Here is a 23,651-nt window from a genome sequence, read left to right as displayed (position 1 = left end):
TCTGTGCCTATTATACATGAACAGGCTCACAGTAGCACTTTTAAATTATTAAAATCATAATTCAGCTGTCAGAAAGGCGCAGAATCTGAGCATATGACAACCTCGAGTCTGAATTTCTCCATTAAGTGAAAATGTAGAACATGTTTGTCATAGTCACCAAAAGATCTCTTTTTCCTCTTTTCTAAGCAAAGTTTGCAAGTTCATATGGCAAAAGCCAAGTTCTTTACCCTGGAAAAGACATCAGTGCTTGCTTAGAAATCAAAGCCAGGCTTTGGATCCCAGCACTCCCTCACCCTGTGGTTCAGCTTTCCAAATTCTGACTGGTCCATACTGGGCAGTTCCCACCCTCCTGTCCTCACCATCATATCTGAGCAGCTTCAGAGGGACACGTGTCCGGGGTGGCTTGTTCGCATGCCCTTTCAACAAGGGGGAAATCATGGAAATCCAGTTCTATACTCTGGTTTCTGTTTAATAACGATCGCACCTATCTTTCTATCTACACACACTTCTGCACGTTTACACGTATGTTGTTATATCTTTGTGACAGGAAAGTTGGGGGTCAAGGGAACGTTCAGTGTTGCTTGGGAACAAACCCTCTTTGTGAAATACGTGCAGAATGTGCTGTTGTGCAACCGAGTCTCTATTCCCCCCAGTGCACTCACTTGTCCTTTTCCCCTTCCCCTTCCTTTCCACACGCACGGATAGATAAACCAGAGTGCTCCTGAGGACTTTAAAGTGTTCTCAATCTGTTGTAATCACAGAAATTAGAGATGAATGAGTGCTTTAAACGAGTTGACAAGAATTTTAAAAATTAGACATTTAAACAGAGCTTTGTAAGAGTTCACTGCAAAGGGACCTATAAAATGCTGCCAAAGCCTTAAACTTGTAGTATTACTGATTTGGGATTTTTGCCGCAAGACTTTAATGAAAATTAGTGTCTCTAGCAAATAGTCTATCAGCTAAGTTTAGTGTCATATCACAGACTTAGGAGAAACTCAGAAGGCTCGATAAGAGCAGATCCCAGCGAGTCCCTGCGCTCTCTGCCAACACCAACTGCCCATGGCCACGCTCAGCGGGTACCGAGTGCGTCCACATCCAAGCGCTGCAGCCAAACACCCTCCCCTGGCTTGTCCAAAACCTCTGCTAGAAGGAGAAGTTGCTACTATGAGCCTTAAAAACCCAGTTCCTGCCGGAATTAGGCAGGAGCCCCATCCGGAGCCCTTCGGGGAGGCACTTTTTGGAGCTGGTCAGGACGGGGGTCCCAGGACAGCACTGGCAGGACAAGGAGCCCTTGGGTTGTTCCACAGCTCTTAGTGGCATCATGGCACAGAAATTCGTGAACCCTAGAAACAAAACTTCTGGTGCCAGGTCATTTCCACCTTCCTGACTCTCACCATGTTGTGTGGGTGGTTAACATCCCCTGCCCCGCTTCACTTCCCCGTAAAACCTTTCCGTTTTGACAAATGGGCATTTTCCTACAATATTTCATCATACGCCTCTATTCAGAAATCATTTCAATGTGTTTGGAAGGATCTTGTTACTAATGAGAGTACTGGCAATTCCTATTGCACGGACGTTGCCAAAAATACAGCCAAAGTCTCTAACGTGCTTCTTAATACGTCAGACTCTGCCTGGTTAGCGGTTGCCAGTTCGCTGCTCGCATTTCAGCAATGCTCAGAGCTTCTACAAATATCTGAAATATTTTCTGCCATTTGCCTTGAAAAATTCAGCCAGCATTTAAAACAAGAGATTACAAAACACAATGTTTTTTAACTCAAATCCATACACATATGTATGTACTTTTTGCTTTGAACACTGAAAGATTTAAATCCAGATAAGCAAACATTTCCCAGACACTGGAACTCCACCATTGATTGGGACAGAGTGTTTTATAAAAGTGATTTGGAACATGCAGGATAACTTTTCCCATGTTATTAAGATATTTTAAAAATAGCTTCCTTTATATAAAAGGGAAAGTTTACTCACAACAAGCAAACAAGGCCAGTGTCAGGAAACCATTCGCTCTCCTACTGTACCGTATGTCAGCCGCTGTTATCCCAGATTCCCAAGTGTCTTTTGGATACAACTGAATTTCCAGAATGACCCGTAAATGAAAAGCAGTAAAAGTGCGGTTCTTCTTGAAAGTGAAACATTGCATAAAACAGAAAAAGTGCTGCTTTTGGTGGGGTTATTACACAAATCAGTTTTGAGAAATCCAGGATAACTTGTGAGCTCTGAGGTAGTTAACAACCCAAGGTACAACAGTTTTTCTGGAAGGGGAAACAAAGCAAAGGAATGAAATTATACCGACCCTGCATCTCTGATCCCTCTGCTGTGCTCATCAGCCCTGGTTTAACAGGGGCTGTTTTTAATTTAGCACCATTTAAATTTTGCTCAGGAGGTTTTATAATGAAAGAATTATTCTTGGGTGCATCTTAAATCAATCTGAATTACTGAACAACTATTCAAAATTAATACAAAAATCAGCCATCCAATTCATGCAGAAACATTTTTCTCAGGAGGCCAACAGCAACCCATCTTCTCTCTCGCCCTTGTCTTATCCAATACAGTCAGTTTTAGCTTTGCTGGCACCTTTTCTTTTTTCTGCAGGAGGTTCTGACCCCCAGGACCCTCCACCTCAGAAATGCAGGTGCTGCCAAAAGCACCAGAGGAGCCCGGTGCTGGTTCCCATCATTAGAATTCATGTCCCTGCCTTGGTTTTTAGCTGACTTGATATGCAACAGCCACCAGTTTTACATCTCTGTAAAGACAGTTTAATTATCATCAATTTTGTTACCAGCATGTTGGTTTTATTTACTTTTAAATAGCATTTGGTGCGGATGGAGCAGCCTCACGTTTCTCTGCCCATCGGCACGCATCCCAAACACGGCTGCGCTACGAGACCTCGGCACCAAACCCCACACCGTTTTTGCCCAGAGCGCGTGTTTTTCTGGGCTTTTTATAGCTGTTTTCATTTCTCCTGACAACAGCAGTACGTTTCAGACTCTCGGGCAGCGTCTGCGACCTGCAGCACAGGCAGCAAACCGCAGTTGCGAAAGAGTCGGTGCCACATCGCCCTGCACCATCCTGAGACCTTTGGGCCGTTTGTGTCAAAAAACCAGTGGTACCGCAGACCAAGGAGCAGAGGCTATTGATGGATTTTGTTCTGGTTCGAGCTCAGGGAGAGGCTGGGTGATTTTCTATTGCCTAACAAGAGCCGAGCTCACACGGCTCAGCGCCCTCGGGGTGGTCCGAGGAGAATCTATCTTCTGTCCAACTGTCTCCCTTACAATTCGCGCGAACATAATGGTTTCGAGATCACTCTCTCTCTTTCCGATTCAGCTGCGCTGGTCAATGAGTTTGAAAGATACACATCAGTGCACTTGGACAACACGGTCCTATCTCTGTAATGCAGTTAAGGAACCGGGTTAGCTCTAGGAAGTCAATAAAACAAATGTGCTGGCCTGGTTATGTCAACAGCCTGATCTGGAGGAAGATCTGAAATTTCTTACAGTTTTTATTAGCTGAGCGCTTTGAGAACAGGGATTCGGGGTCTGGTTTGGTTTGTCTTTACCCCGTGGTTCTGCAAAATGTGGGTCAGAGAGAGCGAACTGACACGGATCAACTGCTCTGAAAGAAACATCACTCTTAATTTTGCTTCTTTCTTGGGCTTTCTTTTTTATTGGTATTCAGTCACGGACGAGCATGGGCTGAAATTCAAGTAGTGAATAGCATGTGAAATACTTGCTGCCAAACTGTTGACAGCTGGACTAGCATGAACTTATTGAATATTGACCACGTTTCTCGCAAACGCTGCCAGCTGCCGTGCGAACAGAGATCTCGCTGCAGTTATTTCTCCAACGCAAAGTATTGAAATCACTCCGGCTGATAGTAACCTTCATTCACCCTCCTTCACGCAAACTAAGGGGAGTTTGCAAAGTAAGGAAAATAATAAATCATCTCTGGAGCGCTGCCATTCCTGGGTTCTCCAGCAAGGTTGCTGTTTGGCCCAGGAATCATATTATGTGTGTCAGTACTTCAGTAACTGCCATTAAACTGAATAGTAAAAAATTGCTTTAATAGGAACGCTACTTTGCATATTGAACATCCTTGTTGGAAAAAGGGATGAGATGTGGGATGTTTCCTTTGTAAAGCGAGGCGCTAAAATTTCATCACTCTCACTCAACAATTCCTATATCCATAGGCCAAAGAACTGCTTGAATTTAATATACAGAAAGTCCAAGCAAACAATGAATTGATGGAGCTCCACAAAGAAGCCATTTTCTTGTGCTTTCATTCTCTTGACTCCAGCTTCATCTTACACAAAACGTGTATCAATTTTCTTCCCCTAATGGATTTACAGATATTGTGTGTGACATGTCTTTTTATCGGAAACTACAGATGGAACCTTTTCCCTTTGCTGTCTCAGGCAAGTATCTCATTTTTGAGCTATTTGTATTCACCAGAACCCCAGAAGTATTAAAATACCTTTATTCATTCTCAGAGCAAGTGGAATTCACTGGTTTTTTCTCTCTCGAAAGAAAAAAAAAAATCTGTCCTTAGACTTTTTGTGGCTTTGGATATTTGTAACGGTTGCACACACAGCATTTTTAACGTGCAAGACAAAATAACTTTTCTTTAGGGTGAACTCGTGCAAGAAGTGAATTATTTTGAATAAGGCCAAGTAATGGTACTGGTTGCAATTGTAACATGACTGCTAAATTTACCAGTGGGAGCCTTGGCAGAGATGCATCTATAGCAACTGATGCACAAATTTTTTCTAAGCTCCTCTTCCTTTTTTTTTTTTTCCATTTCTTTCTAGCCTGCATCACAGCAAGTGCCTGAGAAATACAGATTAAAGATAACATTGTATTTTCATTGGAGATGAAGGGAAGCGATTGGCTTGCTGACTGGATCTGAGCTATTTTTAGTCTCATAAAATGATAATTTCATAACAGCACTGACCCAGTAAAAGTAATTAGTTTACAGAGATCAGCTGAAAATACGGGACAGAGTAGCCACTGTCAGTCGGAAAGAAGGGAAAGGGGAAGTGAAGTTAAAGGCTCTGCAACAAATTAGCAAAAACTAATTAAATCTCTTAGCTGATTACAGCCCATACAGTCGGAATTGGTTTTACAGCTGCCCATCCCATCCTTACCTGGCATGGACTGAGCACCTCAAATATGGAATGGAAGCCCCGCCTCACTTTAATATCAGGAAAACAATACCAGACATCCTGTAACTCCGGATGGTGTCCGTGGAAGCCGTGTATAATTTGCATGTAACGCCGGCCACGTCTGCCCACCATTCCAGTCCATGCACAGAGATTTCTTTTCTGCCCAATTCCACCACCTGCACTGTGAATTTATTAATACATTCCTTCGGTGCAGGCAGACTGCTGGATGGTTTTCCTGCAGGGTTGAGCCCAGCTCTGCCTTCTCCCGGCCGGGCCAGGTCGGCAGAAGCAGATTGTGCCTATTTAACTATTTACCACTGCTACATTAGAGCGCATTCAAGGGCCGTAATTCACCTCTTAAACTTACAAGTAAGTGTGGAAGAGTTATTTTAAAATCAATATCTAACAGAATGCCATTGTTCCAACATTAAAACCTGCTGGGAAATTACTAGGAGGCATGTGGCAAGTTAAATCACTGCCTGCCAGAGGAGGAAACAATTCATTACTCCTTTAAAAGGTGCAAGTCTTTACTGGCTTTTCGTTTTGGTTTGCAGCCTCAGAAATGACGCTGGAGCATCTGGCTCTTTCTTTCCCTCATTCTTGCATGATTTCAACCTTTTGTTCTGGCTCTACATTGTGGATTTTAATTTTTTTTCCTTACTTTCCGTGCGGGGCCGTGAGGGGTTCGGGGCTGCGGTGGCATCGTCACCGCCGCAGCTCTCCCGACGGATGAATTCTCTCTCACCTATAAAAGCATCTGCAACAACAACAAAACCCAAATGGGCAGCCACTCAAAGGCATTTTCTGAGCATCTTCACGGCGCGGGTTCAGGAGAGCCATCGAGCACATCGCCCGGGGAAGCCTGCTGCTTTCATCTCGGCCTGCCATCTGCGGCAAAATTAAAACACAGATCAGCTTTAGGGGTTTTTTTGCCTTCAGGTCTTAGCGAAATTTGGCTGATGTATGTCCCCAGAAAGCCCTCGAGAAGGATCGTTTGCTTCTGAAGAGAGTGGTCCTGCGGAACCAGGCTACGGGCCCCTGAAAATGAAGCTTAAACAGAGACGCAGAGGTCTCAGCGCGACCGCGCTGTGGAGTCTCCTGATAACAGGGTCAAATAATTCAAGTACTAAGCCTCACACATACGGAGAGAAGCAGCCGCTGGTACCGAACACGCACCACAAACAGGTTTGCTGAACGTCCCGGCACCCACAGACTTCCCCCAACCTGCCTGGCAGGAGCGAAAGCTGCTGGCTTCACTTTTAACAGCTCCTATTAATCTAACAACACATCCTCAACATTCTGAAGTACCCTTCGCTTTTTATTACGGGTAATTATTTTTCACGCGCTTATTGCTCTGTTCTTGCTGTACATGTGACTCCCCTTTGCCATCTAAAAGGCACAAACTGCTGCTGTTTTTCTCGTCTTGCCTGTAGACACAGGGTTTCACATCAGATGTGAAAACAGCAGATGATAAAATCTTGAGTCACTTTCAGCCTTTAATATTTAAATGCACAGCCTTGAGATAACAAGATTTCACCCCACAACTAGATGGACCCTTTATTTCTGCTCTGTGCTGAATAAAACACTTCTTAATATTATTTAATTCTGCTTATTTTCTCACCCAGCTACTTCTACGTCACTATGCTCTACATGCACTTTTGGGGTGTAATTTGAAGACAACATGCCACCAACACACTTTTTTTTCCTATATTTGTATGACCTGGAGCACAAGGGAGCCATCCTCCTTAAATATTAATTACAGTCACTACGACAGGAATAAACATAGCACTTTATTTTTCAATTGCAAAGGATAACGCAAGCCAGCTGTTCTCGCAACCTAATGCTTGGCAGAAGTAAACTGTCTTCAAAAGGAAAGGTAAAATGAGAGTAAAGCTGCTCTGAGGTGCTTTCTTCTAGAGCCCATCCCCATCAGTGCCTGCGTTTGGACCAGGAGAGCCCTCTGAGAACCAACTCCATCATCCCGTCCTTGCTGCAGTTTGGCGCAAAGAGGTTTCAGAGGACACAAGCCGCGTTTTTCTGGATGAAATACGACTGGGAGATGCACTCCAGGAATGCGCCTCATGTGCTCTTAATGCTAATGGGCATCCACGGGCCAGCCTAGGAATAGTCTAAAATGAATCCTCCCTGAGATGTGTGCGGTTGGGATGCTTGCTCCTCTGCACCAGCTCAGCTCCTGGTGAGCCACGCTACCTGCTAATGCAGATACCAACTTATTCCTTCCCCACAACTGATTTCTCAATTCTCAGTTATAATCCTGTTCTAGTGTTGTCTGAGGTTTACGTAGTTTCTTGGCCTTTTCTCATCAATATTAAACTGAGGAAAGCTGCAGTTGTTTCTTCCTGCCTCTTCAGAGGGAAGACAGAAGCAGGCTGTTGTCGATTTAACAGACTCTGACTCCTCTGTTACTCCACTGCGGGAGAACATTTTTCCAGTAATCAGTGTCTGAAATGAGTAGAAACAGGACTTAAATCTACCACTTCGAACATGAATCAATGGGGCATTATTGCCAACACACATCCTTCACTGTCACACATTTCGGCGGTGCTGTTGGTTCAGGAAGATTTAAAGCCCCGTCTCCCACCCAGCTTTGCACCTGTGAGATATCCCTTTTATCGAACCCACTCTGATCTCTGCATAATTAACCAAAATATGAACTCCCGAGCTTCTGCCGCGCATGTGCGTGCCTTAAACCTCCCTGCGAATCCGCTCGATTGTGTACAGATGGGCAATCACGGTCAGCTCACAGGCGGCAATCACAACTTTTACTTGGTGCCTCTTTTCGTTTTCCTGCCTACTTACATCTGCCCAACCGTCTGTTCATCAATCCAGGGAGCATCCATCATGTAATAGGATGTGTCCTACTGAGTCAGACACTCTGCTTCAGTTCACGAAACGAGCTGGCAGGATATTCTAGCCTTGGCAGGCTAGATGCAAAAGACTTCAGCCCTTTTAGGTATTTTTCTGCTACAGAGGAATAGCAGGCCAGATTAAATAATAGCAACGTTCATTCAGCAAGACAGCCGTTGAATGAAAATACGCAAAACAGAGGAAATCAGGTAAAAGTCATCTCTCTTGCTAAGGGTCAAAACAAGTAGTAAGCTGGGCTGAAGGGATACAAGATTTTGGGCTGCAGAGGGCTGAGCAGGATGAATTCCACCACTAATGAGCTTAGTGAATAAGCTCATTACCTAATGAGCTCTATTGAACAAGCTTGATTTCCAGCCTAGGGAAAGCCTTCTGAATAGATAAAACATAGGTAAACAGCTCCATCCGTTTACATACAGATATCTGTAGCTCAAGAGCAGAGTCACGGTCACTGTCAGGTCCTGAAGGTGTAGATGTCAGGATGGATCAGAAAAGCAACAAACGGTAGAGGCTCTTTTCCAGTTTTGACCTTTCTGTACAAATTCTGATGCACACAAGGATGCCCACCAACACGACTTGTTAAAACACACACGTCCTAACAACTTTCCTTTGTCATTGCCATAGGACTGCTCTACCCAACACAGAGCTGGACCAGGTAACCCCCAGAGGTTCTTTCCAAGCCAAGTTATTCTATGACAGTACGAATAAAATGTTCCTGAAATGGCGCATGTCTGTGGATCTCATCTGAAACCCCAACCTTGCTTTTGGGGCCTGGGAGCGTTTGTCTGATCAGATGCCGATTTAGAGGTCTCGCCAAATGGCCCAAAGGAAATCTCACATCCACTCCGTCCCGTGACAGATCTTGTGGACAGTTTAATATAACCAAAAAGATAAAAGTCTTGAAGTACCTAGTCTGTAAGGAATGATCCGTCTTGTACCCACATGCTGTTTAGCATAGTTGTCAATTCTGTTGGCCTGGAAGCGAAATGAGAAAATATGATTTCAGAAAAGGAGAATAGATCTACAGATGTTGAAAAATCTTTAAATCTAAATTTTGTCTTCTATATAGTAACACTTGCATTTATTTTTATCATTTTTTTCTTAGTAACTTTCAGCAGATACTGAAGTACTGTTTAAACTATTCAGCTCGTGTAGTTGTGCCAATCTCAGATGCTGCCCCGTCCATCCTTTGCCTGTTATCATCCTAGCAGCGCTAAAAAATGTCTGAAGAGCAAAAGGGAAGGAAAATGTCTGAACTTTGCAGTAAAAAATAACTGCTAGTTTGGGGGGAGATAAAGATTTTTAGGAGAAAATAGGTGTTCAGTCTTCAAAAATACATGTATTTAAACCTATGCATGCATGCCCCCAAGTGCACATCACAGGGTACATAAACATGCACACAGCTCACGCGTACAGGTCAGTATATATTCACATTGTCTGCAGCGTGAAAGTCTGGCACCAAATGTACTGCGAACTGCAAATGAATTTCAGCAGCTTTTACGATTCACTTTTTTTTCAAAAGCAAAGGAGGCAGCTGTAGCTGCCTCGTTAGTCGTGTCCAGGGGGGTTCGTTTGCTGCCGTAGCACATCAAACGCGCTCCTCCTCTTCCAGGACCGCTTTATCGACAGCTTTAACAGCCCCTTGCAATTTCATTTGTGTGAATAATTTTTAATGGTTCTGCCCACTCCGATCACAATGTGTATGGGGAGTAACTTCACGGCAGTCAGTGAGTCACACCAGTGACAAACGAGTGGTGGTGACAACCGAACTGGGCTCTGTGGATTTGAATAGGTCAGGCTGTAATTCGGGAGACACGTCGTGCGCTACTTTTATGGGAAAGCCATTATGGCAAGAGATGCCTTCTGGTGTCAGGTCCTCCACAAAGCCGTAGCTCATCTTTCATGTTTACCAGTGCTTTCCTTGGACATCCCGTGAAAAGCAGCAATTTCCAGCTGGCAGTACTAGATGCACTATGGTTAAGGCACTTAAGCAAACTGTTGGGTAGAATTTGTGTGCAGCCATTAATAAACTGCTTCCCTGGCAATATCAAAACAGAGTGGGCAGACAGCACATCTACTACCTATAGCACTTGACTATACAACAAATTAAATCCACCCATTAAACCATCGCAAACTGAGAGAAAGGGCGTTTATCTGAACATCTGTGCCTACCGAATGCTTTATCTGCAATGTGCTATACTTATGATGAAAAGTATTGGGGGCTAAAAGCAAGTCAGGCAAGGATTTGTGGGATTTTGTAGGAAATAAGCACCACTAATGCACCCTGTGCTCGGAGCAGTGATTTCAGAGAACGTGCAGGAAAAACAGACAAGTGGAAGCACGAGGCACAGACAGACCCACAGACAGCAATAATGCCTGCGCTGAGCTTGGTTCCCAATATAAGACAGCTTAATACAAATAAATGCCGGTAGTATTAATGCAACACGGTAAAATAACAGAGTTATCTGTCCGTGCTAGTTGAGTATCTCGTGGGAATCTTCTCTTTACCTTGATGTGTCCCGTGTAGTGAAGAACTCTCAGTTTGTTCTCAGCCTCATTGCTGGATTGCACAGAAAGATCCGCCTCTTTCTCTAAAGGTCGGCATCACATTTGACACAGGATACCATAAAACATGTTGCAGAAAGAGGACATATTGTGTCCTGCATTTCTGGACGACGTTTCTCCCTCGTGAGCTGTCACAGTGGCTTAGTGTAATGGGCTTCTGAAGGCCACATACAAGTGCCAAGGGACAAGGTGAAGGGATTTTTAGACAGCCGTGACCATTTCTCTCATCCACTCCTATCACCAGGGAGCGATAAGTGCAAGTACAACAGCATCTTTGCTGCTGTGCAAGCTCTTGTTACGGCTCAGGACAAAAAGCTCCAGGTGAGCACGTTAAAATGATGATAACTTTGTACTTCCCCTAGTAAGCTTCAGCAGGCGTTTGGGAAAGACCTGATGACCATTTGCCAATTAGCTGTATGAATCTCTGTGCTGGGATACTCAAAGTCAAGTGAGACTTAGATTCCATCTCTGGCTGTGAAATGACAGAGACGCAAAGTTCCCTGCACTGTGCTCTGCTCTTCCCAGCACCCAAAAGCATCTGCCAGCCGCAATGAACTTTATAGGTAGAAAAAACTCTGATACACTGAATCAGCGGCTGTCTGGAATTTAATGCACAGTCAGACATCCCTCTCATCCATACTGGGATGGCCCCAGTGAAAATTTTTCTGCCAGGTAGCATCTCCACATAGGGCTGGATGGCCAGAGCTCCAGAGAGGGACGGGGACCGGGTGGTGGTCACAGAGTGCATGTACCTCCAAACACGCAATGCAATCTAAATAAAATATCAAAGAACTCGATCGCCTCTCACAGATAAAAGCAGAGAATGGTGAAAAAAAATCACACAGAATTGCAGATGATAGAATAAAAGATGTTCTATAGGTCTGTGTTTTCCTGCTTTATAGGGAAGGATCGAACGTGATTTAGCAAAACGTAAACCGAAGTTGTTGCTTTCCCAGACGCTGGTTTATTATTTAATGCTGGCATGCTATAAATAACAAATCTGCAGAACCATCTAGCCAAGAAATGTATGCGTGCATGTAAAGGCGCACACACACATCTCGGCGGCTCTGCCAAGGGTTGTCGTTCAGCTCGGCGCAGCTGCGGACGGGCTGTTTCTGGCGGGGTCGGGGACTGGCGCAGCGGTTGTGACTGTTCCACAGCCGCCTCACCCATCGTGTGCCTGCGAGTGTTTCTGTCACTGTACTGGCCTCTCTCTGTGTTAAACTTTTATCAGTTTTAACAGATTCTAGCTACACGTTTTTCCAGGGGAACGTATACGTTTGGGGCATTCTTCAAAATCTTACCCAGCAACTTGGTAACGTGGAATATATGTATTTTGTGACGAGTACGACCATACAGTATGTAAAATGTTAAACAGCAGCAAAATCAGTCTGTTTAAGTTAGAATATAACGTAAGGTTCTGAGCTTTTACTATATAATCCATTTTAAAGTACTCTCGGATACGCTGTTCTATGGTAGAATTAGATTTTTAGCAAAACTTGGCCTGCAAAATATAGCCCAAATAGTTAGCGTAACAAAATGTAATCGCAGGAGTCAGTTTCCCATCTAAGATGCAAAGCATCCTGTAGATCTTTTTTTCCACTCATCTTTCAAATGCAATTTTCTGTCCCACTCTGCTGAAGACCAGGTTAAATCAATAAAATAAAAATACCATTGGAATATTATATCTTGTGGCAAAAGACTAACGTCGCTTCTAGTCAGTAGCTATAAAAGTGACAAACCCAAACCAGATTTCACATAAACACGAAGGTTTTTGTCTTTATCTGTATCTTGTCTATGGAATAAGGCTCTGAACCCCACCGACACCAGACCCCGACTTTCAGCAGCTCCAGATTTTTCACGCTGTCTTGTTCACAATCACTTCACCAAGAGCAACCACATCTCCAAATACAGAATAGTGATTTTAAGTGCTTTTAGTTGCATTTTCATCCGTTTCAGAAGCATTCCTTGGTTTTCTTAAATAATGTGATCTTTCAAAAAATAGAGCGTCCCTCTCCCCCTCAGCTGTAAATCACCATTCGCAGACACACAGCACGAGTTTCCAATCACAGGAGAATACAGAACAGTCATTTAAAAATACAGATTAATAAGAACTCTGAAGAACATTTGTGCAGCTCTGCTCAAGCCACCTGTAAGTACAGGAGAAGAAAAAAAAACCAAACCCTAATTGATTGTAAAGACTTTCCCTGTAAGATGCTTAAGCATCTTAGGAGGACCCCGGCTTTCCAGCTGAGAGTCCAAGGGAATAAAATCAAACACAAAAATCACCTCCTTAGTCAGCGGGCAGAGTCCAGCCTTGGAACTGAAAAACAATCACTCTGCCTAATTGTTATCCATTGGGTATTTTTCCCTTGTACAGCTCTGGCACTGGTTAATAAAATACCACAAGACAGACAATGCAACAGGCGGAGCCCACGCCAGGAACACTTCCAAACACAGGAATAATGGGCAATTTTCATGACCTTTCTGTGGAAATATGGTGAAGAAAAGAAATCTAGAGAGCAGGAGTCACAGGCCAGAGCCCAGTGCATACAGTGGGCTCAAAAGACTTGTTGAAATCTGCCGCCAGCAATTTTGAAGTCACAGTATCACCGAATCACACAGAATCCCGGAATGTCAGGGGTTGGAAGGGACCTCGAAAGCTCATCCAGTGCAATCCCCCGCCGGAGCAGGAACCCCCAGATGAGGTTACACAGGAAGGTGTCCAGGCGGGTTGGAATGTCTGCAGAGGAGACTCCACAGCCTCCCTGGGCAGCCTGGGCCAGGCTCTGGCACCCTCACCGAGAAGAAGTTTCTTCTCATCTTTAAGTGGAACCTCCTGTGTTCCAGTTTGTACCCACTGCCCCTTGTCTTATCACTGGCTGTCACCCAGAAGAGCCTGGCTCCATCCTCCTGACACTCCCCCTTTCCATATTGATCCCCATGAATGGGGTCACCCCTCAGTCTCCTCCAGCTCCAGAGCCCCAGCTCCTCAGCCTTTCCTCACACGGGAGATGCTCCACTCCCTTCAGCATCTTCGTGGCTGCGCTGGACTCTCTCCAGCAGTTCCCTGTCCTGCTGGAACTGAGGGGCCAGAACGGGACACAATATTCCAGATGAGGTCTCACCATGGCAGAGCAGAGGGGCAGGAGAACCTCTCTGACCTACTGACCACCCCCTTCTAATCCCCCCCAGGTCCCATTGCCCTTCCTGGCCACAAGGGCCCAGTGCTGGCTCATGGTCACCCTGCTGTCCCCAGGACCCCCAGCTCCGTTTCCCCTACACTGCTCTCTAATAGGTTGTTCCCCAACTTATACTGGAACCTGGGGTTGTTCCTGCCCAGATGCAAGACTCTGCACCTGCCCTTGTAATATTTCATTAAACTTTTCCCCGCCCAACTCTCCAGCCTGTCCAGGTCCCATGAATCGAGCGAGTGTATCCTTAGCCATAACCCTACGTGCATCCAGCTGGGAGTAAATCACATTGACTGGGTATGAAAAAGATTCTTGATGATTATGTGTAAGATGTGAAAAGCAATCACATCACTATATAGGATAAAACATAACCATAAAATAAAAGACTGAAGGCCCGAATGATTGGGCATTGATGCAAAGTGATTTTCAAATGTTACCATTCAGATATGGTAGAAAATAATATCCATCTTGCAAAAAAACCAGCACTGAGCAGTAGGAAACAAAACCCACTACAGAAAAGGGAGCCCTGAGGGAAGACATGGCAGAAGCGCGGGTCCCTCTCCTCTGCCTAGCCCATCATTTCCAAACTGTTTTCCTTTCTCGGTGTTCAAAACATACGTAAGTCAAGAGGAGCTCAGTATGTGCCGTTAGGTAGGTCTGTGTCTGAAGAGTGGCAGCAGAGGATGTGCAGAGATACAGCAGGACTTACAAATATTTTGCCCCTCATTCATTTCTCAGAAGTATCACATATGTGGACTTCACTATAAAATTATCATACTTTTTTTTTTAGTACAAGACCTGTAAAATCCTGCTCTTCATGTGCTGATATACTCAGTTAACATTGATCTGAGACTGGTCAGCATAAGAGTGGAATCCAATACCCTTTTGGAGATACGTGTGCTGGGCGATATTTTTCTAGTCTGCGCATGGGCCGACGCATCATTGAACAATTTGAATAGTGATCTAATTATACCCGTGAAACATGTCGAGTATCCGAAGAAGTCTAACATTTCAGAGGTGAGGCTGATGAAGAGGTTGTACGCAGCTGTCAATAAACATACGCCCTTCTCGCCAAGTGCTCCCCGCGCTCACGGGTCGCTCGCAGGATATTCCACGCCTGACAGCAGCGTTGCGGGGAGTATTCCCTGAACCAAAGGATATTGGCTTTATGCCTGCTGTGAATAATGGGCTTTGTCAGGAATGATCTATTTAAAAACTAAGCTCTACTCAGGGTTGTCTTTCAGACGTACGCAACCGTTTAGAAGGTACCGCGTTAGCGGTGCTGACGATCCCACTGAGACGTGGTCGGGTCTGCCCTCGGCTTGTGGCCCCGGAGACACAGTAAGAACATAAGTGGTTAAATGTAAATTGCTTATTTCCTTCCCAAAATCCTTTTACTATAGTGACGACAGGTGTCACACTCAGTCCTCGTCCATCACCCACTTGTCTTCTGTCCCATTGAGGTATTTGTGTCAGTGCAAGCTCAGGGGAGTAATTACTAACCCTAAAAGACTGTTTCTTAGGGTAGAAAAGACCTGCTAAGGGCCAGTTATTTCTGCTGCCTCTCCTGCTGCTTTTTCCCTATTATGCATCCTTCCAAAAAGTCACTTCTTTTTCTTCCACCTGAGTCACACGCTGCTTTCCTGTCCCTCACCCCAGCAGTGATTTGGTGCAGCGTTTAGCGCCCGGTTTAAAGGGAGGGGACGTGTCTGTGCCGCAGTCGCGCTCGGTGACCCCAGCACGAAGCCGTCTCACAACTCGACGGCTACAACGGCTGTAGAGCTGCCGAGCCTGTAACCCCGTGACGGCTCCGCGGAGCGAACAGCTGGTGTCTGAGATGATTCTGGTGATGTGAGATGATTCCAGAGACTGATGTTCTCCTAGCTCGCTATTGACACATGGGACGGGTAAATGAGATTTACTTTGGCATCTCATTCACTTCTCAATCCATCTTCACTAGTACTATTCTTTTTTCTCCTCCAGCCTGCACATGGAAAGGTCAATCGGTTTAATTACAGACGTTAGACACATACGTGCCATTTGCAGATCTGCTAAGTCTGCTCAGGCAATTGGAACTTTGTTGCACATCTCTACTGCTTTTTGCCCCCAAAATAATAGCAACAGGTTTGTTATTGCAGCAAAGAAACCTCCCCACGTGGTCACTGGACTAATAACAAAAGAAATAAATGAAGAGTAGTGAGTTTTAATGACATTTCTGCAGCTTCAGCAAGACTGTCAGAATATGCTACAAATATTTATTAAAGTTCACCACCTTCCTAAATGAACATTGACACCTCTGTTTTACAAATGTAAAATCCAACTCAGCAAACAACTGAACTTCTCCTACACAAATGATCCAATACAGAATTCCCTGCTCCCGTTTTGGGGCAGGAATTTGTGCAATCTCTCAAATCATCACCCGTACCAGGACGGCAACAGCACAGCAACATGGAGGCAGCTTTGACCAAATTATTCTCTGTTTCTTTGAAGACCAGATTTCCACAGAAGGTGACCAGAACGGGTCACCTCCTGCAGACAGGGATTTTCTGCTCTTTGTTGGCAGAGTCAATCCAGCACTTTTCCACCCGTAGTTCTCTTGCTAATCCCTGTAACATCACCCCAGAAGAAAAAGCTGCTGACAGGGCGGGTAGTTTTGATACCTGTCATTTCTCTCCGCATCACGGTTCTGTTTGATACTCCCATATTCAAAACCCTTGGAAAAGCAGAGGCACAAATCCATTAAGGGGCTATAAACGGTCGGTGGAGACTGGTGTGTTATTTCTACTTCTTCAGAGAAACCCACAAAATTCTACTGTGGTCAAAACAAACACACAAATACGCAAGCAGTTGCCTTAGTTTTCGGAAGCGATTTTGTAGTGTGTGCCAGGAACTCATCCAGCACGACAAACTTCCCTATGAAATAAAGGACACTTTAGAATTTTTAATTGCATCCTAACCATTCACTAATTGGGCTTTATGCAGCGAGCAACATCACAATAATAGGTCTGCAACCTCTGCACGGAATGCAAATGTTCTGCAGTCAGGGGAGAGCACCTGAGCATGCCCGGCCACGGGGGCTGACGGGCTCCTCCAGCACAATACAGACCTCTTAATTATCCAGTGGCCTTTGTTTCACTGGAATTACTTTCAAAACAAGCAACATCTGAAAAGCTTATTCCCCACACACCACGAATTTTGGCATTCACTCATCAGAGAGGCACACAACAGCTCAAGAAAGCGATGGCTTTCAGCAGCTCTGAAAAGTCACATTTTAAATTTATTTCCATAATAATGAGTCTAGCGAATGATTTAGTCAGAAAGATTTATTTGCATACCTCGCATTTATGTTTTCGTGTCGTTTTTTGAACTTCCCATAAACAAGGGATTTTACAGCTAATAAAAGTAATAATCCCAAGGGCAGTGACTATGTTGATGGTTTTGGCCAGGGGCGCAGAGGGACCGATGCCACGGGATGCTCGGCACGGCCCTGGCTGGAGCTCACCTGGCTGCCTGCAACGCCCAGAACCCACAGGATGAGGCCATAAAGCGTGGATTTAGGGCTTAAGAGACACAGAGCCTGCCTTTGCCGAGGGAAGGGAGGTACAGACTGGGAAGGATCACAGAATCTCAGGCTGGTTGGGTTGCAGGACCTCTGCAGATCCCCAGCCCAGCCCTGCTCACGCAGGGTCCCCAGAGCAGATCACACAGGTCGGTCCAGGCGGGTTTGAATGTCTCAGAGCAGGAGACTCCACACCCGCTCTGGGCAGCCTGGCCCAGGCTCTGGCACCTCCCAGCAAAGAAGTTTCTCCTCGTGTTCCGATGGACCCTCCTGCGTTTCAGTCTGTGCCCGTTGCCCCTCACCCTGGCGTTGGGCACCGCTGAACAGAGTCTGCTCCATCCTCTGCCACCCACCCTGAGATATCGATCCCATCGATCAGATCCCTCTCAGCTTCTCCAGCTGAACAGCCCCAGCTCTCTCAGTCTCTCTTCATAAGAAAGGTGCTCTAGGCCCCTGATCACAAAGCATGGGATGGCTGTGCCTCGGAAGGACTTTTACAGCTAAGACGAGTGGCTTGTCATGGTCTCAAAGCCAGATTCCCCCTCTCTTTTTTTGCCAAGGCTCAGTCTTCTCAACCCCATCTTTAGGCACAAAATCTAGGAGCAAAATCTGGCTCTCTTCCTGGCCATCTTGCCCTTCCTACTTCTCGTGCCTTACCCTTTGCACAAAATCACAAATCCCCAAAGCTGCGGTCGAGCAGCCGTTTGCCAGGGCCAAGCGCAGCTGCTCGATCCCCGCTCGGGGACCCCGAAACCTTCGGAGCATCCCCGTGGGTCGGGGGGAGCAGCTGGGGACCCTGCTGCGCCACAGCACCGCGGGGAGCCCACACCGACCCCCAGGCTGGGACGGACCCAGGTCCTGGATGTGCCCTGCGCACGGGGACAGGTTTTACTCTCAAATTTTAAGCCTCAGGTTCTCAAAGCCACTGGGGGAGCCCAGTTCTCACGCTGTGACCCTCCCCAAAACTGCAGCGCCAGGGGCTCTGGCACCGGCTGCGGAGGAGCCAGCAGCACCTGAGACCCCTCCTGGCTGGAAAGATTTCCCAGCAGAAACTTGCCGTCTCTTGGGGATTACAATGCCATTTGTTCTAATTCTTGTTGGCATTTCATTTCACACACTATTAAATGAACCCCCTTCAGAAGGATGAAGCAGGAATTTGCTTTATAAGAGAGAAATATAATGAGTGCTTTAGGACAAAACAAGCTCGTGATTTATTTTTCTGATATAGTTAACATACATGGTGCAGTGCACCAGTCAGCTTTAAACAGTCCTGCTCTCTCGTACGTAATCCTGTGCTTGATGACTATGGCAGCAAAGTCACTAATGTAACACCACATGTTTCTATTATTATTATTGCCATTTTTAAACCAGTCATAGTATTTCTAACTAAACTAGTCTTTCCTTTTGATTGTAAGTAGAGTTGAAACGCTTTCTGTCAATACCCAGTTTTGTCTCTGCTATAAAACGATACCGGATAATGGAAGGACAAGTGTAAGGGAACTTAAATGAATCATCTTTTATTTGACCAATTTAGCAATGACATATTATATCAATCACTTCTGTACCAGGTCTGTAGAGTAAGCACATACCCTGACACGTTTTATACCTTCCCTTGAACAATATAAAATGACCTTAGGAGGTGGAACAAGTTGCTAAAGGCGGCTGTGAATCTCTTTTACTGGCGAAACGGAGCAAGGAGGGAGAGGAACGTCCTGGCCCGGGCAGTTTGGGGCAGAAGGACACATGGGGACGGTGGCTCCGGGAGCATCGCAGGGACAGGTCACTGCTGGGGGGACCACGGCTCCCAGCTTGGGTAGGATCACGTTCCACAGCAAAAAAAATCACAAACTGATGTGAGCAGAGCAGGAAAATACAGCAGTGAGAATGGCTGCTATAAAAACACAGCTTCCTCCTGCTTTCCATGGGCATTAACTCCCAACACGCTACATTTATCTTCAGTGGTGATTAAAGCTCATTAACACTGAGACTTTCCTCACTGTATCATGTTAAGGAATAGACTTTGGTGCTTATTTAAAGAAAATAACCCCCTTCTTCCCTTCTAAGTCTGCTTTCATAGGGGAAGTGTAATACTGCAAAATGCTGCAAAGAAGTCCATTTGTGTATGACAAATTAACAATTTTGTGTATACTGTAAAAATACAATTTCTGGGGATAACACAGGCTGTTACCTGCAGAAATCACACAAGTTCACAATGCCAGCGCATCAAAACCACTCACAGGGAGGTGTCCCGCAGTTCTGAGCCACGTTGTCTCCATCCCGGAGCTGGGCAAAGTGAGGGACAGAGAGACAGACGGACAGACACGCAGCCCGGCCAAGCTGCCGGCAGGACCGTTAGCCTTCCAGCCCAGGACCTGACTCCGGCTGCCAAAAAATGTTAGAAACTACCGTGGGGGAAAATTCTTTTGAAAGAAGGATTTTGAGGATGATGTGAACTTCTATTTTCTCAATTTTTAAACTAGGATTATGTCATATAATACCCTCAAAGATATTCCCCAGGCCAGTCACTTTTACAGTGAATAATTTCTAATCACCCATTTCTTCCCATGTAATATACTACCACCTTCTAAATTTGTCGATCTAATTAGCTCTTTCCCCTAACACTCAGTATGATTAAATCTGTATTAAAACTTTCTGTGCAGCACAAGAGCAGACACACCTGAGCATGTTCTAAATTTAGCAGAGGACAATATTTAATGGGTTATTTTTAATGGATGCTGGAATTGCTGCATAAATGAATCCTGATCTGAATTTCTTCAGCCTCCTTATTTTTTTCCTGAGTTCTCTTAAATTGTATATCAAGCAGATTAGAAAGAATAATGGAGAAACCTACCTGGTACTATCCATCAAGTATCTCTCAGAACTAAATTAACAATGAGCACTTTATGCAAAAAGAGGAGGAAGAAACTGGGTTTCTTTATACTTCAGCTTCATCATTTTTAAGATGTGTCAGACTAGACACATTTGGACTCATCTCGCAGTTTCCACGCAGTTTAAACAGAGCAAACACAAGGGGCTGGAAACAATTCCTGAGGATTTCCATAACTTGTGTTTAAACTAAATTTTAGGAAGATTTGCACGCATTTGGGGCAATTAAAAGACCCATTTGCGCGTTACGGAGCAACAACCTGATCCCACTTTCACAGACCGCATCGAAGTTACTGTTGATATGAATCATCAACACGTCACCAATTATTCAAATAAGATTTGTCACACACCAGCGCTCTGCAGACCGCGAGCGCAAAGGCCAAGCTGCTCGTCCCGGCAGCCTGTGCCCCGCTCGGCGTCCGTGTGCGGAGCCACGTGCTCCAGGGAAACCTGATTTTTCTTTTCTTCCTCCACTCAAACGCTGGGGACCCCTCGGGGCTCAGCGCTGCGGAGCCAGAGGAGATGGGGGATGCCGGGCACGGTGCTGGGAAATTGTGCAAAAACTTGCCCTGCGCTCCGCTGGTTCCACCACCAACGGGGAAACCAGCTCCGGTCTCTTCCGCAGAGCCCAGGAGATGCTGAGATGTTTCCTAAAGATGCAGGCTGAGGGTTATCCGAGTCGTGCAGAAGCACAGGGCCAGAGGAGAGCAGCAGATGTTCCCACCAAGGAGATTCTCCTGGTGGAGCAACTGCTGAGCTGCCCCAGCCCCTGAGAACAGGAGCGACTCAGGGCTGGTTCTCGGCTTAGGAGAGAATTTAAATTGCTCAGTACAACTGGTGACAAAGCAGGAAGGATGGAAGACCTGCCAATATCAGCTCCAAGAAAAAAAAAGGGTAAAAATCTGTGATGGGATCTCTTCCAAATCCTTTCACTGCCATTCATTAGGCAGGTAGGTAGGAAACCACGCCGGTGTTGCCGGGAGCTCTCGACTGCCTTCAGAAAACCCCACAAAAGTCTTTGCGTACCTCTAATTGGAATACTTTGTGTTGCCAGCACAGGAATTTATCTGAGTCGTGTCGTGAGGGTTGAAAGTCGGTTCTTGGCCCGTTTAACTATACAGCCACCTCTTTCATTAGAGTCCACTGGTGGAAAGATAACCGGTTCCATCTTCATAATTACAAAGACATCCACAGCAGGAGACAATAAGGTTGTTTTTTTATGGGGGATTTGAATTACTTCAATTACCGTGTCTGAAGCCTCCCATTCAGGGAAGCGTGAGGTTTGGGAATACTGTAAAGCAATCAATTGTGCCTGATTGGTTATATTCAATAAAACTAGATGGGAGAATGGTTTTTTGTTCCCTTTAGGCAATACAAGCTCGAAGGCTTGTAAAATCTCTGTGCGCCCTTCAGGGCTGTCACTTGAACACAACAAAGGCACAAGCTGGAGAAAGCAGGAACTAATATTCTGGGTGTATTTAAGCTGCTTCTTCCTGAAAGAACAGTTTATCCTCACGTGTCATCCACTGAATCCAAAGAGCTGTGCGAGGGAGCTCAGTGCCGTTACCCTCCCTGTGCAGATGGGGAAACTGAGGCACACAATGGAAAGGGCTCTAGGAAAAATAATGGCTTCTGCTCACGTTATTCTGGGAAAAGGCAGGAGATGCAGTGGGTTCCAGTGTAGAGCAGGGAGATGTTGTGAACCCATCCCCGAGCAAAGCACGGATCCCCTCCCCAGAGCGGATTCACTTGGCAGCCAAAATCCAGCCAAGCTGAAGTTTGACCTCCGGTACAAATGAAGTTCTCATGACTAATTAAAATGCACTTTTTCTTTCTCTTCTCCCTGCTAGTCAATGAGATAAACAATAGGCTGGTGGAATACAAAGAACTTGCTTTGTGCACTGCGGATTCGCAAAGATGCTTTACAGCATTAGATAGCAAACACAAAAGCTGAGCTGATGATGTGTTTATTTCTGTATTAATGTGTCACTTTTGGCATGGAAGAAAAGGAACATGTTTCTGCCCAAACAATTCAAAATGGCCAGAGGGTTTAAAGCGGATCCTCATTAAAATATTGGTAATCCTGTCTCTGGAAGGCATGCAGAAAAATGGGTATGTCTCCAAGACCTTCAATACGTGAATGTTTTCTACATAATCCACTCCTATTTAGCCAGACCTCCAACATACATTTAATTTGAAGCATAGATGAGTCCAGGCTGGTTTAAAGTTCTACATTGAATAGAAACTCTTTGCTGATTTGAAGCCATAGCTATGAACTTATTCTCATCTCTAGGAGTTGTGGCTGATGTTAAGAACTCCACCAAATCTCTGAATATCTTTCTGGCTTCACGCTTATTAAATTTCTTACAAGTTTCCCCTAAGAAAAGATTATTTTTTCTTCATTTCCACCTTTGATCAAAACCCTAACACTTAAGTCAATCCTGTTAAACTAAACCCAGGTAATACTTTCAGGTGTGCTTCTTCATTAGTCCTCAAATCTCTTTTAAGGAGGTAGAAGAATTGTTCTTTTTGAGTGAAACCCGTATTTCTGAAAGCTACAATCGCTCTGCTTGTGAGGACAGTGCTCCAGTTCAGCGCTCCATGCTGGATCAACAAAGTGTTTAAGCCCATATTTCATTTAGGCAGGTGCTCAAATCCTCCTGCCTTAAGCAAAGCGCGTCTTTAGAACCTGCCGTACAGCCTGGCTTAAGCGCCAGCTTTGCTGCGCTCTGGTCTCCAGCTCAGCCCTTTTCTGGTAAGCTGCCTAAGACGGGTCTGCCACCTCCTTCAAGAGCTACACAACCAAAGTTGCAGAAAGTAATATCGTGCCCTCTCCAAGGAAATTAAAGTGGTCCTGTTGGAGCTGGTTTCTGCAATGGAGAATGAAGGATGCTTGCATTATCAGTGAGGGATAAGATATTGTGAAATAGGGCTGTGATTTTGCAGTTCATGCCCAAGCTGAAGCTCTGTCTTATCTCAGGACAACCTCGCAGCCTGCTCCTACGTTTGCTTCACAAAGAAAAAGAGGACATTAAAAAAAACGATGGAAAATACTTTTTTCTCCACTTAAGTGTCACCTGAAGGTTTAAATTTAGTAATTAAAAGTCCCTCTATGCTTCTGCATGAATTTTTAAATATAGTCATTAAAAATAAAATAAACCCTTACCATGATCCACCTTACATAACTTCCTCCACAATTTAAAAATAACCTGTACAACTAGCACTCCGTGTGCATCCCAGCAGTGAGAGGAGAGGCGGGTACCCCGAGTGCAGCACACGCGTCTCACCCCGGGAGCTTCTTTTCCAAGAGCTTTTATCGTTGGGGTGCAGAATCCCCACAGCGAAAGGGGTAAGACAGTGGATTGCGGGGATCTGCTCGTCTTTC

The 23,651-nt window shown here is 45.2% G+C and overlaps 1 protein-coding gene across 2 annotated transcripts in view; it reads left to right on the top strand.

Moving 5' to 3' along the window:
* Positions 1–23,651, top strand: part of KCND3 (potassium voltage-gated channel subfamily D member 3) — a 107,480-nt gene that overhangs the window by 2,126 nt on the left and 81,703 nt on the right. The gene's annotated exons all lie outside the window — the stretch shown is intronic.

The sequence above is a fragment of the Caloenas nicobarica genome, chromosome 21, assembly GCF_036013445.1.
Source record: "Caloenas nicobarica isolate bCalNic1 chromosome 21, bCalNic1.hap1, whole genome shotgun sequence".
In the NCBI taxonomy this organism is placed as follows: Eukaryota; Metazoa; Chordata; class Aves; order Columbiformes; family Columbidae; genus Caloenas; species Caloenas nicobarica.
This window is presented reverse-complemented; position numbering and strand designations above follow the sequence as displayed.